This window comes from Anser cygnoides, chromosome 2 (genome assembly GCF_040182565.1).
Source record: "Anser cygnoides isolate HZ-2024a breed goose chromosome 2, Taihu_goose_T2T_genome, whole genome shotgun sequence".
NCBI classification, from domain to species: domain Eukaryota; kingdom Metazoa; phylum Chordata; class Aves; order Anseriformes; family Anatidae; genus Anser; species Anser cygnoides.
Window position 1 is genome coordinate 153208987 of NC_089874.1, and position 18512 is coordinate 153227498.

General features: G+C 47.7%; 1 long non-coding RNA gene across 12 annotated transcripts in view; it reads left to right on the forward strand.

Moving 5' to 3' along the window:
- LOC136789798 (uncharacterized) overlaps positions 1-18512 on the forward strand; it is an 89698-nt gene that overhangs the window by 17113 nt on the left and 54073 nt on the right. For all 12 annotated transcript variants that reach the window (XR_010828799.1, XR_010828794.1, XR_010828798.1 and 9 more), the window contains one exon: positions 6-150. This is a non-coding gene — a long non-coding RNA (uncharacterized lncRNA). The remainder of the gene's footprint in view (positions 1-5; positions 151-18512) is intronic.

Genomic DNA, 18512 nt, shown 5'->3' on the forward strand with positions numbered 1-18512 from the left:
TTCAGTCACTGGGATTGCCATGGCAGCAGCAGCCCTTGGGATTGTGATTTCATCAGGACAGAACATTATGTCGGGACAGCCCACACCAAGGGGAGGGTGCGACTGGAGCACTGACGAGATGGCAGCTGGCTGAGAGGAGCTCGTGCTGAGGTGAGCTGGGAAACCTGCAGGATTTTCTGGGGATGTGGAGGGGCTCTGCCCTGAGCACGGTATGTTTTGCTGGCAGCTTTGCAGCAACGGGGCTTAGGGCTCTTAAAGCACATTTTGCTCTTCCTTAGAAATGCAGTATTGAAAAGGCATCGTTTCCTACTTCTCCCCATGCAGACACAGGTCTTAGTGCACACATAGCATCTCTGTACCCCTCGTGTATGGTCTTGCTTCTGGAGCCCTGTGCAGTCACTCTTGCACCTATGGTGCTGCAGGCAGTGGGTACGCTGCCTCCCCTGTGGTCCCTTCCTTTTGTCCCAGGATCCGTGCTTGTCCTCAGCTGGGTGCCTTCCCCTGGCCTTGTCCATTGCTGGCACAGCTGGCATGTGGCAGCTCTCTGAGCTGACTCTGGAAACTTGGAGTGCAGCTGCCCTGCACATCTCTTCTTGCTGTTTTCCATGCCCTGTGCTTGAGCACCTGTCACCTTGTGTCCTGGTCCTGCCCTCAGTCCTCCCACGTCCCACTTGCTTTCTTGCTCATGGCAGGGTGGCCAAAGGACTGAGAGCATCCACTTAGTTTGCTCTCAGTGAGGTCCGCTGTGGAGAAGCTGCTGGGGTAGCCCTGGGAACTGGCTGGAGGTGAGCCAAACCCTCAGTGCATACCTGGGCTTGTGCGTGCTTACCCTGAGCAGACGAGAACTACGCTTCCAATGCTTCTCTATCACACGGGAATGGCAGTCATGGTATAAAGAGGTTTTACTCTGCACAGGGTGTGAGCATGCTCTGCCTCCCATTTCTCTGTCTCAGGTACTTCCTTAGTTCTTGTGGCTGTGATATTGAAGCATCTTTCCAAAACTGAAAGGTGGTTTTAGTCTTTTCCTTAAAACAGTTCCTGAGCAGGGAAGAACAGTGATGGTAGCATATGGAGCCGACGTATTTATTATTGATGATACTTTTAAATGATTAAACATTTTTTCCTTGCATTATTTAGGGGAATTAGGATATTCATCATTAATGGAAGGATTTCTGTCTAGGGATTTGCGTGATTCATACTCATAAGTACCTTCTCTCATTATTTCCTTCCTGTCTTCTCCCAGCTCTTGCTTGTCCTTTTGGAGTAAGTGTTCATCCTTCTGTAAATGCTTTCTGCTGCCTCCTCTGTTGGTGTAATTAACCTGTGGCTGTTACAGGGTGAGGTGTTTCTCTAGACAGGTCACTAACTTATATAAGATAACACTTACGTAAGAGACATGCCAATTCAAGTAAGGAAATAATGTTTAGAAAACCTAATTACATATGAGAGCTCTTTCTAGCAAATATTATTCAGATTAATGTTCTTTATTTTACTGTCAGCGATACTGGAAGTGTGAAAAATCCCACTGTTATGTGTGTTTATCTTCCCACAATATGGTGCAATATTTCAGCTGAGTTTTATTGCAGAATAGGACAATATTAAATGATAATTTGGTTATGATAGAGTAGGCTTCCCCGAGTGCATGAAGACATGAGTCAGGTTCAGTATGTTGCGGTGATTCTGTCAGTGAAAAATGTTATTTAGATATTGGATATGTCTGATGTCACATGAAAAGCTTGCTAATGCTGTCCTCAGGTTCCTTAATGTCTCTGAAAATCTGCACCTTATCTCTCTTGACTCTTCAGAGTGAGCAATTCTTGTCCTTACACAGGTGTCTGCTCATCTGTGAGAAGAGAAAAATGAACAGCCTTGCTCTTGCTTTTTTTTTTTTTTTTTTTGCTTTTTCTTGTGGAAATGGAGAGTCCCTCTGCACTAGTTATTTGGATCCATGTCATTAAAACACTTTTTTTTTTTTTTTCCCACACAGCAGAAACGGTGTGTTTTAAAGATGAGATCTGTGTGTAAGCTTACCTGCTGGTCAGAACATCAAAATATGTTGGTAAAACTTGGGTTGTCTTCCCAAGCCCCCATGTTTCATGCATACTGAAAAACAGCACCTTTTAACTCCCTGAAGAGAGCAAAATAGAATATCGCAAGTTGGAAGGGACCCACAAGGATCATCGAGTCCAACTCCTGGCTCCACACATGACCACCCCAAAATCAGACCACATGTCTGAGAGTGTTGTCCAAATGCTTCTTGAACTCTGGCAGGCTCGGTTCTGGGGAGCCTGTCCCAGTGCCCGACCACCTCTGGGTGCAGAACCTTTCCTTAGCCCCCAGCCTGACCCTCCCCTGTCCCAGCTCCATGCCGTTCCCTCGGGTCCTGTCGCTGTCCCCAGAGAGCAGAGCTCAGCGCCTGCCCCTCCACTCCCTGTGAGGGAGCTGCAGGCCGCCATGAGGCCTCCCCTCGGCCTGCTCTGCTCTGGGTCAGACAAACCAAGGGACCCCAGTCACTCCTCATACATCTTGCCCTTAGACCTTTCATCATCTTTGCCCTCCTTTGGACACTAACAGCTTTATGTCCTTCTCACACTGTGGTACCCCAAACTGCACACAGTGCCCGAGGTGAGGCCGCACAGCGCAGAGCGGAGCAGGACAATCCCTCCCCTCGCCCAGCTGGCAGTGCTGGGCCTGAGGCACCCAGGGCAGGGTTGGCCCTTTGGGCTGCCAGGGCACACTGCTGGCTCATCTTCAACCTGCCATGGACCGAAACCCCCAGATCCCTTCCTGTGGGGCTGATCTTCAGTCTCTCATTTCCCAGTTTGTACATACAGACATGGTTGCCCTGTCCCAGGTACAGAATCCGGCACTTGCTCCTGTTAAACCTCATCTTGTTGGTGATTGCTCAGCCCTCTAATATGTCAAGATCTCTCTGCAAAGCCTTTCTACCCTCAAGGGAGTCAACAGCTCCTCCTAATTTAATATCAGCTGCAAACCTAACAGCTTGTTGAAGTTTCATGCTTCTTATGTCTTTAAACAGATTCTAATAGATTTTAATAAATTAAGACTTTGATGTTAGTTTTCTTAAATCATCAGTCTAAAAACTGTTTCTTAAAGGAAAACAGGGTGTTTAAATTGAATCTTAATTGTTGACATGAATTATTTTGATTGAAACTGGAACATGGATGGGATTTTTTTTTCTCTCAAGTTGGATAGCAAGGACAGAGGAATGATGTCTCCCGCTAACATGCAGACTTGCTTCACTGACATTTGTAGTATTTTGGATTTGGGATTTCTGTCTGAAGCCTCCAGTAGAAGGTCTCTCTATTTTATGCCCGCCTCATGTAGCAGCAGTGCAGAGTCTGGCCCTGGAAGACAGTGTGGTGGACAAGAGGAGGTGCCTTCAGGTGTGATGGGGTGCTAGGAACATTGATGTCGAAGGGCCGTGTCGAAAGGGTGAAAACTGCACTTTGAGTCAGTGGCATCACAGAATGGCTGAGGTTGGAAGATCATCTAGTCCAACCCCCCTGCTGAGCCAGATCACCCAGAGCATGTTGCACAGGTGGCATCCAGGTGGGTTTTGAGTATCTCCAGAGAAGGAGACTCCACAACCTCCCTGGGCAACCTGTCCCAGTGCTCTGTCACATCACAGTAAAGAAGTGCCCTCTCATATTCAACCAGAACCTCCTGTGCTTCAGTTTGTTCCCATTGTGTCTCATCCTGTCGCTGGGCACAGCTGAAAAGAGACTGGCTCCATCCTCTCGACACCCTCCCCTCAGATATTTATACACATTGATGAGGTCTCCCCTCAGTCTTCTCTTATGCAAGGTAAACAGGCCCAGCTCTCTCAGCCTGTCCCTGTATGACAGGTACTCCAGTCCCCTAATCATCTTAGTGACCCTCCTGTGAAATTGCTCCAGTAGCTCTATATCCCTCTGGTACTGGGGCGCCCAGAACTGGACACAATGCTCCAGGTGTGGCCTCACCAGGGCTGAGTAGAGAGACAGGATCACCTCCCTTGTCCTGCTGGTAACACTCTTCTAAATGCACCCCAGGATACCGTTGGCCTTCTTGGCCACAAGGGCACATTGCTGGCTCGTGGTCAGCCTGCTGGCCACCAGGACTCCCAGGTCCCTCTCTGCAGTGCTTCCTCTATAGTATGCAGGACAGAAATAACCATTAAGTCAAAAAAAAAAAAAAAAAAAAGGATGGATGTAAGAGATTCCTCACCACCCCCTTCACTCTTCTTCTATCTCTGCCTGCCTTGACTAATGTTTGTTCCTGACTTTCAGCCTCAAAAACACCTGTAGGATCCTGAAAAAGGGTTAATGTTTTTGTAGCTTCTCCCTGTGCAGCTGTACCAGGGAAAACAATTTGCTGCTGCTTCACTTTGTTTTATTCCTGCCCTGCTTGCCTAACCTCTTGTGCTGAAGAAGGTGAGGTGCTCTTCACGTGGCATCTCAGGCTTGCTGAAGTGCCCTTACACCGTCTTTCTGGGAAGAGTGGGGTAACAAGCTCACAGATGCGTATGAACCTGGTGACGTAGTGAGTTTCTGAGTGGAGCCTGAGGAAGGTGTCACAGATATTTCTGTACTCCATGTTTTGCAGCCCCTACCCTTGGGCAAGCTGTTGAACTCTAATACACTTGGTTTCGCAGGGCACCAAGAGGCTGTTTGCCGCCAATTGGCTTTTGCTGCCAATGAGCTCATTGCCAAGAACATAAGGATTTTTTTTTATATATTCTACCTAATCTTCCTACAGAGGCTCTGTTTAATGTCTTAGCCTTGTTTGAAATGTGGAATTCATCTGCTGCTATTATTATCCAAATGCAGAGAGGCTGCTAGGCTTTTTGTTTTGTTCAGTCCAGCAGGGATCACTTTGTGCTCGGTGTTTGTGCAGCACCGGCATGGCTGGGTGCGGGATGGGGCTGCCCAGGCTATGGAATACACAAAACAGTGTTTCTCCCCATAGTCCCCAGCAGTCTGTCCTGCAGCTGTAATTCCTTTTTGCTTAAAAAATGCAAGCTGGGTGGCAGGCTGAGGTAGGATATTTCTGGAGGTCTCATTCCCCCAGGCAAAGTATCCTTCATCACCTGCAATGCTGAAAGCACCGAGTGGGGATGCAGAGCGCAGTCTCTCTAGCTAGAAATCCCGTGTGACCCCACTGTCCTGCTGCTGAATTGCATTCCACTGAACTTGAACGTGTCCTGGGGGCACACTGGGTCAGTTCCAGACAGGTGAAGAAATGTAGATGCTTAGATGCTGATCTTCAGCTCATAGTCTACCAAGATGGTGCTGCGTGGAGATGCTGGGTGCTGTGGGACACAATTCACCTTCCAGGTGAACTGTGGGGGGTGGAAACAAAACAAAAAAAAAAACAAACACATTTTTTTGCCTCAAAAATGTGCTGTTGAAAGAAATGGGAGTGGTGGGGTGTATCATAAAAAGTGCAGGGATACATCATGGGCTTGGTACAAGAGGCACCCCGGGGTTGTCCCCAGCTGGCAAGGTCCCCCCTGTTTCATGGGACATTGCTCATCACTGCCCAACAGCTACCACCTGTCTAAAGCTGCGCCCCATCACTGTGTTTTCCCCCGTGCCTCCTGTGTAGCGTTTTGCAGCCAGCCTTCCCTTTGGCCTCAAATAACCTCCTGTTTGTCTCCTGTTTAATGTGCCCCCCCGCTTGCCAGAGGGGCCGGCTGTGGGGCTGTGCGTGTTTACGGCGGTCACGGGGCTGTGACGGGTTCCCAGGCGCTGAGCATCCGAGGGCACGTGGCTCGGGCGTGCAGTGCTTGGCTGAGCAGAGAGGAAAGGGAAAAATCTGAATTCATAACCCTTGACTGCAAAGGGGAGTTAATGAGCGAGATGACAGAAAGCCCCCCCCTGTTTTGGAGGGGAGACTGAAATGATGAGGCTGCTCTGAGTCTGTGCTCTGGCTCTGAGCTGTGAGGCTGCGCCGAATGAATCATGGGGAGGAGGAATAAAAGTCTGAGTCATAATCCCTAATACTACAGAGCGGATTTGCTTTGTTATTTTGTTCCTGCGTGCTGAACCGATGTGTGGAGACGCAGCGAGAGCCCTTTCTCTGCTGTTTCATCGCTGAAAAATGCAGCCCTGGTCCCCATGGCTGGTCGGAGCGCAGCGGGACCCACGCTCTCTGTCTGGGTGACCCACCCCGCTGGGCAGTGCTGCCCCCAGCCACAAACCCACACCCCCACGCACGGGGGGCAGCAGCCTTGTGACCCTATCACTGCTGGGCACTGGGGGGGGAGCCTTAAAATACCCTGGTTTTGCAACCAGCACCTGTTCCCGGAGCTTCTCACAGTGATTTACAAAGGCTTGGTGCAGTGATGGCCACCCAGCACCCACAGCTCAGCGATATAAATGCGCTGACGTAAACTAGCTATCACTTCCCCAGGGATGTTCCTACAGCTGCCTGCGTCTAAGACCCAAAAAATCTTTACATACTCATATTTTTATAGGATAGCTTACTTTTGGGATTTTATTCTCTAAACCAATTCTCATTGTGCTTCTAGGTTCAGAATGAGCAGTGAGTCCTACTCTGTTGAACTCATTTTGGTTAGACCTCCCTCCCCAAAAGATGTACAGAAAATTAAAAGTAATTTAAAAATATATACCTGACCCTTTGCTTCCATTAGAATAGGATCAGGAATAGAGCACTGAACCAAGACCCAGGGACCAACACTGTTGACAGCATGAGACGCAGTGGACATCCCCAAGGATGTGGCCAAGAAAGCGTGGTGGTCACAGGGGGTTAAATTGTGTCATGGTGGGTGGCGGAGCTGGTCTGCCCCACATGGGCAGCTTTTCCTTTGGAGCCAAGTTTTGGCTCTTGTGTTATTTTAGCTGATTAGATTAATTTCCTGGATGAAGTAAGTAAGTGACATTAATTATGTTATATTACCAATATGAGCTGCTGTTTTAGGCCCAGCATGCATTTAAAAATATTTTAGATAATTTCCTTTGCTTGAAGGTTAGTGCACAGAATTGAAAACTTGGGCACAGACATGCACACAGCGAGAAAAGAGGTGTGGGTGATATAAATTTCATGTTTCATTGGAATATGAGGCTGTTCTTTTTGCCTTAGAGTGTTCTTAATTAGTTTTTCATTATACAGGAATTGGTGATAGGATAAATGTTATCCCCAGAGAAAAGCCGGCAGCATCTCGGTTCAGTCATGGTAGGCGGGAGTTGCTGGTACCAGATCCAAGTTTCACTGCCCTTTGTACACCAAAAAATGCTCTGATAGATCTATAATACACACTATGAAGCTTATAGGTTGTTTAGATTTTTTTGTTTGTTTTGTATCATCATTTTTCAGCCAGATCAGTTTCCTTATCAAGATTGCTGCCTAACTTTAGGAAAGGAGGAAGCAGCATTTTCTGGGGGGTATAATTTGTTGTTGAAGCAACATATATGGGGAGCTGAGAAGTGTGAGTGTGGGCTCGTGGAATTGGTCTGCTGCTGCTTTGGGTGCTAGACATCACCTGTGGCTCTGCAGGCTGAGGTACCTGGCAGGGGGGTTTACCTGCTGCTATATCCCTTCTGCTGGGGCACCCGAAACCTGTTCCCAGGAGGAAAGAAGCTTCTGCAGCAAAAAATTATCTTTCTCTCTTTCCTTCGTCTCTCCCCTCCCCAGCCTCTACAGAGCTAGTTCTAAATCAGTTGCATTTTGTCAGCATAGCTGGGGCTGTGGGTGTATTTTGGAGATATTTATATATATTCATTTTAATTTTCTTTTTCATAATTTTACAGGCTGCAAGCAAATCTTAAGTATAGATCAAGCCAAGGCAAATGTGAGATGTCTTGGTTTCTTGCCTGTGGAAAGGAGCTAGTATGCCTGTGGCTGTGAGGATGGGGAATTTGCAAGTCCTGGATATGGATCCCCCCTCCCCCTGTGTGTTTGAGATTTAAGGGGGAAAGGAAGTCTTTGGAAAGTAAATTGGAATATATATTTTGTAAATACTAAACCATTTCCTTGTAGGGAAAATCTTCACTAATTTGACATTTAATTCTTTAATTTTTTAGCCACCTGTAATGATACAGACATTTTGCTGATCTGGAATGCAGACCAACCTTTTCCAAGTCAAATAAAGCACTTTGACATAGGATCTCTGTAATAACCTGCTTGATTTCTGCCTTCAGTCTCTATCTCAGACAGCCTGTTTAGGCCAACCCTGCTTCTGAAGTGATCTCACCCGTGATGATACGATGATAGCAACCCCTGGCATATGAGCAGGCAGGGACAGTGAGTAAATAATAAATATCCATCCAGTTGGGCCTGGCCAAGGGTCTGAAATGAGAAGTGCAATGAGATCTTTGCAAAGATCTCTCCCCCACCCATTACACTAAATCTACATGAAATGGAGATGCTGATTTAATTCATGCATTCCTGGCATGTAGAAATGTCTTAAATACGAGTGCATTAAAGCAGGTGAAATGATTCCAGCAGCTTTACTTGGGGGGAAGTGCATTATTGCTGTGAGGCTTTGATAGAATGAGGGCAAACTCGTATAAGATGCCAACGCTTCCTGTTCGCTCCGCATTTGCATAATTCTCAATGCCTTCACAGGGCTCCTTGCTTCCAAATGTTTGTCCAAACATTAAGTAATCCTCGGGAACCTGGGGCTATCGGTGGCTGTAATTTCTGCTGGGGAGGATGGGGAGGCTTTCGGATGGGGTTTTGCTCTTCCGAGAGACTGGCACCCGGCTGCCAGCGCCTGGGACAACCTGGCCGTGCACAGCAAGATCTGCCTAAGCTCAGGCTTGTTACATTTGAGAGTAAATTCAGGTGCTGCCTTAATTTGGATTAAAAGATCAAAAGATAGCTCCTGGTTATTCCTGAACAGCTGTGGCTGGAACATTTTAGGGGATTTACCCAGCTTTTTTTTTGTTTGTGGTGGGATGGCTCATGATTTGTCCCCAGATAGTTGCCCCTGTGGGTTATGGTTGCTGGGGCACTGCCTGTGCTCAGTCTTTTACCCTTGTAAAAGTGCCAGTGGGATTTATTTCAGCCTGGGTAAAGCCTGTGCTGCAGCCATGCCTGTATACAGCCAGGTTTTCCTGCTTGCTTGGCTGAGAGCCTGAAGGCAAAGCCAGGGTCCCAGCTTTACCAGGCACCTCAGATGGGCTCAGCAAACAGGCAAGTTCAGGCTGCAGAGAGGTGAGGGTGTCCTATCTGGTATAAACCCACTGATCCCATGAAAACCCTCTCAGTCCCCAAATCAGGCATTGCATTAGAAGGCAGTGGAGTACAAGGAATGAATCAATTCGCTCATACTGTTGTGTAGCAGCCACGGGGTTGTCCAGTAGGAAATGGTGTCACACATTGGCAAGGCAGCAGCCGCATTTACTGCCTTAATCGAGATCTGTTCATTGAAAATCTGCAGCTGAAAGGCTAAACTCTGAATGTTGTTTTTATCTAAACACACAGAGCTGGAAGCTGGAAACCTATCGGAGGTGCAGGCAAATTATCTGCATGCCTTTGAAAACAAATGGCTTGGAAGAACACTGAGTGGTAATCTCCAAAAACATCCCCAAAAGAGATGGAAGTATTTGGGGGATAGGAAATTGGAGCATCTGCAGGGGGCTGCTGGACAGCGTGAGACATGGAGACATGCTGGGTGGTGGTAGGGACCTCTGTCTTAAATAGATGAAGATTGTATGGGATTTGTTGTAGCATGTACAGGAAGAACATTTGGTGACGGGTGAGAGTGGTGGAGCTTTGCTTGTCATTTAAGTGATGGCAAAGGCTAACAAAAGTCAGGCTCAGCTGAAAGCTTCTGTTCTTGTCGTGGGGGCAGTGCGTAGAGGAGTGGGTAACATGCCAATGTCTCTGTCACTGTGTGTTTTTGTCCCTGGTGGCAGTTTGAGCTTGGTGTGTAATTCGTGTCAGTCCTACATACACAACACAGTGGTGAGAGGTGAGTCCCTTTTCTGTGGAAACAGATTGCTTCTGTCCTCATTGCTGTGCCTGCAAAATCAGGTGTATAATACTTCTTTTCTCTTCAGCAGCCTTTTAAACCTCTGGCTTGCTCTTTCCCAGCTCAGTGGATGGCTGTAACAGTCATGGCATGTAGGTGAGAGAGGATAGGAAAAAAACAACGAAGAGATGCAGCTGATGAGCAGAAGAACACGAGCGCGCAATTCTGCTGGGACCATGAAGGCTTCTTTCTTACCCTCACGAGCAGCCAAGGGGTATAATCTCATTAATAAATTTATCAAGCTGCATCTTGAGGCTGATGGGGCCGCCTGCCCCGCTGCGGCTGAAGCTCATCCAGAGCTGGGCACAGTTAGGGACCTCTTTGCTCCAGCCTGAAGTTGTTCATAGACGGCTTATCCTCATTTGTTCTTGTGGCAATATTGTCCTTTGCTCTTTTTATCAGAGTGATTTAAGCTAATCTTATCCCCTCAGAGCCAGGCAGGTTAAATACAGCCAGCTCTCTGCCCTCCCTCGTAAGGGTGACTCCTCGTTCCCCTTCTGCTCCTGGCAGCTCGCTCTTCTGGTGGGCTCTGTTTAAATGCATCATTCTTGAACGTAAGCTCCCAAATGGGGCATCTTGGAGGCAGGGTATTCTGCTGTTACTGGTATAGCCTTGTATCTTCTTTAAATCTGCCAGAAATACTTTGCCCTCTGACATTTGCCAGTCGCGTTGCCCTTGAAGCCCTACAGTGCTGACATCCCTGGCATCTGGCAGTGGCCAGGGCACTCGGTGGTAGGGGTGCAGAGTTGGGTCTTCTAATTGCTAAAGTCTAATGCTTGGAGAAATGGGGGTGTTGATCCCAGTCCACCTGCAGAGTATGACAAAATTTCTAGTGGGAATGGTCTAAAACTGACCTTCCCCCAGCACTGGAGCCAAGCCCCAGGCTTGTTGTCTGTATGAAAGAAAAAGCATGCAGTTCCTAGAAGGAGCTGCTATCGAAACTTTATTTTTTTGTGTTTGAGTCTTCTTTTCTGGGATTGTTTGGCAACACAGCATATAAAAAAAGTACATTTAATTTGATGGCATATTTTTTTGTTTGTTTGTTTTAATTGTGGTATCAATGACTAAGAAGATCCAGTCCTTGTGATCTTTTCATTCATAATAGACTTTCTGCCGCTAAGATTAAAATTTTACTTCCAATTTTCTGCAGACCAGCAGGTGCTTCGGTTATTTGTTTAAAGCATTTGCATCTTTTTAATGGGGATGACAGGAGCTGAAGTGAAGCACTGAAGCTTTCAGGCAGTGCCACGGTTCACCTGGCTTTCAAGGGGCCCCCTCTGCACCGTGGGTTTACAGCAACTCCAGCTACCCATGCAGTGAAGTCAGGACTAGCCCCTGCTGTAGGTGGTTAAAATTGCCTTTTGCAGCAGCACGGTTTGAAATAGGGGTATACTCTGCTGTAAATAAGGGCTTTATCTCTGGGAGAAGTTTATCTATCCAAGTTGTACTTTTGGTGGCTGTAATTTGAGGTCCGTCTCTCTGGCTTGCCATTAGAAATGAACAAGCAGCGCAGAACGGATGCTGACAGGGCCCTTGCTTTCCATGCTTCGTTTCATTTGTGTGGAAGGGAGGAAAAAGAAAGAGAAAAGCCAGCAAAAACAAAAGCAGAATTTCTGCTGCAGCTGTTCGAAACAATAAATGAACCACGATGGGATGTTGTGGGGTGGTTTTTTTTTTATTATTTTTATTTTTTATTTCTCATTTCCTCATCCAACTTTATTATTTCTCAGTCTTGGCAGAGGGAAGGACCCTTCTTGAGACTCGGTGCTTTGCCTCAGTGACTCACTGCAGCCAGATGCACTCTGTTTACTAGAGTGCAGAACCTGCCCGTGCCTCGCTGCTTCCCCCCGCGCTGCGTGCCTTTCCCTTTGTTCGGGGTTATCCATCCGGGATGGTCACGGGAACTTCCCTCTGCAGAGCCAGCACCTGAGCTACTGAATAAGGGAGCCTGCAGTGCAGTCGAGGTCAGCCTGCTACGTAACCGCAGTGACATAATACACAAGGTTTTGACTCACGGGAGGTTTGCCTGGGGTGGCTGAAGTGCTTGCAGACCCAGCCACCTGTGCTGCCCTTCTCCTGGAGTTTGCTCTGGGACACGTGGGAAGGGAGAACATCACGTGAAGCAGCTCAGACCTTGCCATGCCTTGCAACTTGGCGTATTGAAGTCACCTGAAATGGGTTACTGGCAGCAGTCTGCTCTTTTCTAGGAAGAGGAACGAAGTGGAGAGCAGTGGGTAGCAAATACCTGAGCTATATCACTGGGATTCACCTGTGGCAGGGAGCCAGCACCCTCCTCTACTGCAAGACGTGAAATTTTACCCTGGTGTGAGAGTCTGAGTAGGTCTGATGGGGCAGAAACACAGTAAGAAAGCTACCTGTGAGATAATTTATCTGCATAAAAATTAAGATATAGCTGCATAAAAATACATAGTTGGTTTCATCAGTGGCCCTGTGGTTATGTGGACCTGTAAGGGCTGTGGCAGGTGGTCTCGGGGCACTGCAACCGCCGTGGTAGGGGTTGTCATCTCTGTCAGCTGTCTGTTCTGCTTCCTGGAGGCCGCCAGGCTTGCCATTGGTGGCAGAAGGGGAACTGCTACGGGTTGCAGCTGATGAATGAGTTTAAACTGTTGATATAAGCTGGAGAACGCAGCAGGTCCTCTGTGTACGCCTGGTGGGTGATGGGGGGAGCTGGGTGCAGGTCTGCTCGCCAGAACATCTGAGGTTGGAGGCCGGATGCTGAGCAAGAGCAGTGGTTGGTTTTGATCCTGTCTGGTGATTCCTGTGTTACTATGTTTAAAAACCATCCGTTTCACTGCCGGGCTCGTCACACACATCACATGCAGGGTTCAAATTCTGTGGAGTTATTCCTGGTTCCTTCAGATACGCAGAGCTGTGATGCTTGCGTATACTGCCTAGCGTGCCTCGGGGCATCCTAATGAATAGGACTTCATTGATGCAACTGGGGCATTTAAAGTGACGGACAATAAACTCCTGCAGGCTTCCAGGTTGTGCATGTCCACGGGGATACTCGAGGGCTTGGATTTAGAAGACAATTTCATGGGTTTCCAGAGGTCCATTGCTGCAGGGGCCTAACAAGGCAGAGGGCAGCAGGAAGTGATGATGTTAAGGCAGTTGAGGATCACAAGGTCTCTAATCCCCCAGTGCCCCACAGGCGGGGCTATTTATGCCTCTCCGTTCCACTGCATTAGGGTCAGAGGAGAATGGACTCCTGCCATCCCCTTCCAGTCCAACGTGCTGCCTTCAGCGGCTATACACCGTCATGAACACTAAAAAGAAAGGAAGATAGGATGCCGTCACATCGGCTCTGCTGCAGTCATGCAGATCTCTATCAATGTGATGGTTTTGCTTAAAAGAAAACCAGAAATCTCCCTTTTTGCCCGGTGCTGAGTGATGGTAGTGCTGGCACAGGAGTAGTGTATGGAACATGTACAGGCTGTGCATGTTCCCAAATCTGCCGGAGAGCAGTCAGACCTCCACAGATAAAATAAAAATGTGCTCAGAGTAGTTGTAAAAAATTATTTCTTGTTTGCAACAAGTTATTTGTGTCCAGCTTGAGTAGTCAAATGAACTAAGGTTGGCAGCTCTGAGAAAGGGTAGTTCTGAGAGAGTGAATTCTTGCTCAAAATTGACTTTTGTCCACGTCATTGAGAATAAGAGTTACAAGCTAAATTAGGCTTTGTCAACTCAAGGCCAAAGCTTGGTGTAGCTGTGGAAAGAGCAGGATGGCTTTGGCATATTGGGATATGAACATGATGCATTTCCTGGTGGTAGGTGTTGGGAAAGCCTGCATCTGCTGTAAAACGAACAAATCTTTCCTTGGAAAAGTTCTCACTGAGATATTGATGATGGACACATCTCTTGATAAATGTGACTTCACAGATCGTGTTTTCAGCCTCATGGAAAAAAATGGAAAAGGTATCAAATGTGTCAAGCTATTTAAAGGACAAGTCTGAAGGTTTGAAGGTAATGCATTCTAAAAATAAAAATTAAAAATGATTTTTGAGCTCGGGCCAGGTTATTTCAAGATCAAAATCAAGGCCACAGCACTCTAACTCTCAGTATGGGTTTCCAGGTCATTTTCATTGGCTTTGTTCATCTGTGCTGCTTTTGAGGTAGGAAAAAATGCTAATAATCTGCGAGGATCTTTACACTCTCTTCTTGAAAGCATGTTTTCAAGGAGTCCTGAATCTTCTGCCAGTCTTGTGATTGCAGGCCTACGTTGTCTGGTGCTCTTTTCCTTTGATACATCAATTTACCCATCGGGGAAAGAAAAAAATAGTTATGGTGCATTTTGTATGATCAAGACTGTTTTAACTTTTTTTTTTTTTTGAGGGTGGTGATGTGTATGTAGTGACAGTGTGTGGAGGACTTCAAAGGGACACTGAAGCACTTTTAAAAGACAGCAAAAAATATAATCCCAAACCGTCAATCTAAACCCAGATAGGTGGACCAAAAATTTAGCAAATAACACCTAAGGTAATTTATTGGGTTTTCTGACATCTCTCAGGCTGCCTCCACCACTTCTGATGCATCAGAGGTCCATCCTGATGGGTGGCAGAGCTCAACTGAGCACATCATCCTACCCAGGAAGAGAAGGACGTGTCTGCGTGGCTGGAATCGCTGGTGGTGCAGGCAGTGCCCAGGGTGCTGCAGTGGGAGCTGGAGCTTGGGCACTGGGGGAGAAGTGGAGGAGAAGTGGTCAGTGACTACTAACTGCCACTACATACACATCACCACACCAAAGAACAGTCCCTGACCTTGGCAGGGGTGTTGGATTTGGATGATCTTTAAGGTCCCTTCCAGCCCAAACCCTTCTGCGATCCTGTGGTTCGCACGAACAGCCTCGACCAGTGAGGGAGGCAGGGAGAGCGCTTTGACAGACTCGACATCGGGTCTAAACATCCTCCTGATGGTAGCTCCTGGCAGCTTCCCCTCTGGTTGATGTGTCTCCCATACGTTCTTCATGTGTGGATTGCCAAAGTCCAGTCTCCCAGCTCCCAGGTCCCAAGTCCCTCACACTTTCCCAGACGGAACTGGGGCTTTCCAACACGCATCCCTGGTGCTGCCCTTGCTATGCTGTTTCCCCATGATCTCCCTCTCTCCGGAGCCCCCTGGACAGCCTATTTTTCCCCCGCTGCTCTGGGGGATGGCTTTGGCTATAGGGTTTTCCCCCCTGCCATCGTTCAGCTTGCCGGGTCCTACGAGGACATAGTGAGGCAGGTCCCGGGACTTGCCGGGGCAAGCAGCCGTGATGGGCTTGTTTTTCCGAGGTAATGTTTGATTGGGAAAGCAGCTCCGCGGATGTAGGTGAAAGGTGATACGAGCACAGCACTGCCGTGTTCCCGGCTGCGTCCTCGGCTTTTTATAACCTCGCAGCGTCACGCTGCAGCTCCCGGGCTGCTCCCCCCCTCCCCATGGGCTTGGGCTGCCCTGGGGTCGTAGGACAGATTTTTGGGGACTGGAGAAGCACAAGGTGGTGTCTAAGTGTGCGGGAGTGTGAGGTTTGTTGGGTGGCAAAGGTGTCTGAGTTGATATCCTCACCGCCGAATGAGCCCCACCAGCTGGGTCAGGGGAAGGCAGGAGGTGCCATCTCCTTCAGACGAGGCTGAATATGTTTACTCTGCTCTATTCACTTTTGTTTTTATTTTTCACTTTTTGTGAACCCTGAATGATGAAATTCCGTTGTTACAATGCCACTTAATTATGATACTCCTGATCTGCATGAAAATCTCCCCTCTTTCCTTCTCTCTTTCTTTAACCTTGGGACCTCCTCTCACCAAATAAATCCCATGGTTCGATTAGGTACCGTGTGGAAAAATATCTCCCTTTATCAGTTTTACGTTGGCTATCTTATGTAAACAGGGAAACCTGTCTAGAAAGACCACTAACGTTTGCTCCTGCGTAGTCCCTGAGAGGAGGGCGTTCAAAGGAGGAAGGAGGTTGGCAAAAAGGTTTCTTGAGCAAGTGGCTTTTAGAGGGAAGAAATTTCAAACAGTCCAGGCTGGATTGCACCTAGGGATTGGAGCTGCTGTAGCTTCACTTAAGATTATATCTGCCTGCAGTAATCTCTCTCCGTTCCTGGGATAAAGGATGGCCATCTACATGAAAACAGATCTGTTTGCCTGCCATACCCCTAGAGCAGGTTGTGACCATGAGAGAGAAGTGCTGATTCCACTGAAATTAGTGGAGAAACCTAAAAAAGGACTCTCAGTCCTGGCAAGGGCGAGCAACAAGAATTCAGCCTTTCTTAAGCATCAGATTTACCTTCTTACACAGGTCCTGGGGAGGAGGGAGAGCAGCCGAGGTCCAAGGCAGCAGCTTTTAACAGCCACCCCTTGGCCAGCCGTTCATCAGGGGTGACAGACGGACCTGCTTTTGATGTTAATGTCCTTGCACAGTAGGTAGGACACAGTTGGGATTTGACACGTAGGTGTTTGGGCAGACAAGCTGGTGTGCCTTTCTTCACCCTGAGGCTAGAAGCCCATACGCACATTTTGGCTGAGGCTGAGGCAGGGGAGCCGTGGAAGCGGTGGATGGTCAGCGCCACACTAGTTATATAGACTTCAGGCGTTTTCCCTCTGGTCCAGTGAGCTCAAATCGCCATTAAACAGCTTTTTATGACCCTACTGATTCCTTTTTGGCGGGAGCAAATCAAGGAGCACTCACCTGAATCACTTTCTTGGCAAGGCTGCAGGGGCAGTGCTTCCAGTAACAGGGCCACGGCAAGGTGCAGGTGGACAGCAATGCTTCACATGAGGCGTGTTCAGAGCGAACCTTGCACCTGGCAGGGCATTGCCATCTGTAAAAGAAAAGAGACCTTTTGGACTCATAAAATATGCTGAGATTCACGGGGCAGTCCTTCTAGGCGAATACAGGATCTGGCTGCATTCACGTGGAACAAAAGGTATGTGGCTGGGAATTCCTCTGATGCCTTTAGATGCTAATGTAGTAGCAAAGTAATCCTACCAGGTTTTATTTATTTTTCTGGCCATTCTAGCTTGAACACCAACAGGTGGAATTCCTTTCAGAAGCAGCATGCAAGCTCTTCAGAAAACTTGAGCGTTAAGCATTTAAAAGCCTGGACTGCGTGACACGACGATATAAAAATACTAGCGGTGGATAAATGTGTGAGAAGAGGTGCAGGACATCACCAGTCTTAAAATGTAAAAAAAAGTAAAATAAAAAATAAAAAAATCTGAATTGCAGGAAATGGGGTTGGTTTGGTGAGCATGTTCAGGCATCTCAATCCCAAGGCAGGCCATGCATCCCTCCAGGTGAGCTGGAGCATGGTGCAGGAGCAAGGGGAGGCAGCTTAGGGGACAAGGACAGTTCTCTGGATCTCCCTGCCATTGTTAGGCTTTGTATTAATTCAGCAAACTCAGAGAGGGTTGCACAGAAGTCAGACACGCTTGCAGGCAATTTTGGGTTTTGTGTGTTTGTTTTTTTCTCCCCTTGGCGTGGCTACAGTAAACTTGACCAAGGACAGATGCGAAGCAGGAGGAAAGCAAGAGTGGTGGAAACAGGCTGAGCGGACTTGGTTTGGTCAAGAGTATTAAAACCTTGACGGGGAGTGATTTTAGCAGGAGAAGGGGGGCTTTGCATGTACGAGACGTTGAGCAAAACCTCTTTTCACAAATAGGAAGGGAAAGGGCAAGTAGAGATGGAGACCAGTGCCTGACAGGAATCTTTGTATCTCTTCCTCCAAGCAGAAGAGGGACTCTCCTTGGCAGAAGGATGAGCACTGGGCTGGAACTTTGTAATGCAGCTGTACTGCTGCAATAAATAAAACGTTTCCATGCTGGATTTAGTTAAACCAACGCCACATCTATGTTTGGATGAAGCTTAATCCTACAGTTATGAAATCTTTCCCAGTAATAATATTTTCTTTCACCTCAAGAGGGTCCTGAGCTAGTGCCCATTGACTTCACTGCACTGCACATTAGAGCTGCCCGTAACAGCGGGTAGGCATTTATTTGGCTTTGCCACCAGCTGCTGAAATGAGTCAAATTATTCCATGGGCTTTGGTTTGACTGAAAACACTTTCTGTTATTATTTACGGAATATTGAACATGTGCCCTTAATAAATGGGAGTTTAAAAAAAGTAACAGGAAAATGGGGCCTGATCTGCCAAAACGTCTCTGGACTGCTGTTCCCAGAGATGTTTTGAAGTCTTCACCTCGGCTGCCTTCGCTGCGCCGTGTGCCAGCCCGCAGCATGTGGGGCTTCTCCTGGGCTCCGTGGGGGTGTGGGTGAGTGCCCAGGCTGCAGTGCAGACCTCAAGCCAAGCATGACAATGCTCAGAGAAAGCAACTATCGCTCAACTCCCATCCAGGTCTTGGAGGAGGAGGCAGCTGCTGAGATTTAAGCTTTAAAAGGAGCCTAATACTATACTTGAAATCCGCCGGCCGTAGAAGGGGTGATTTACAGTGATTTAATAATGTCTTTTTCCTTCTTGGCCCTCAACCCGTTGCTTCTCTTTGCTTTACTC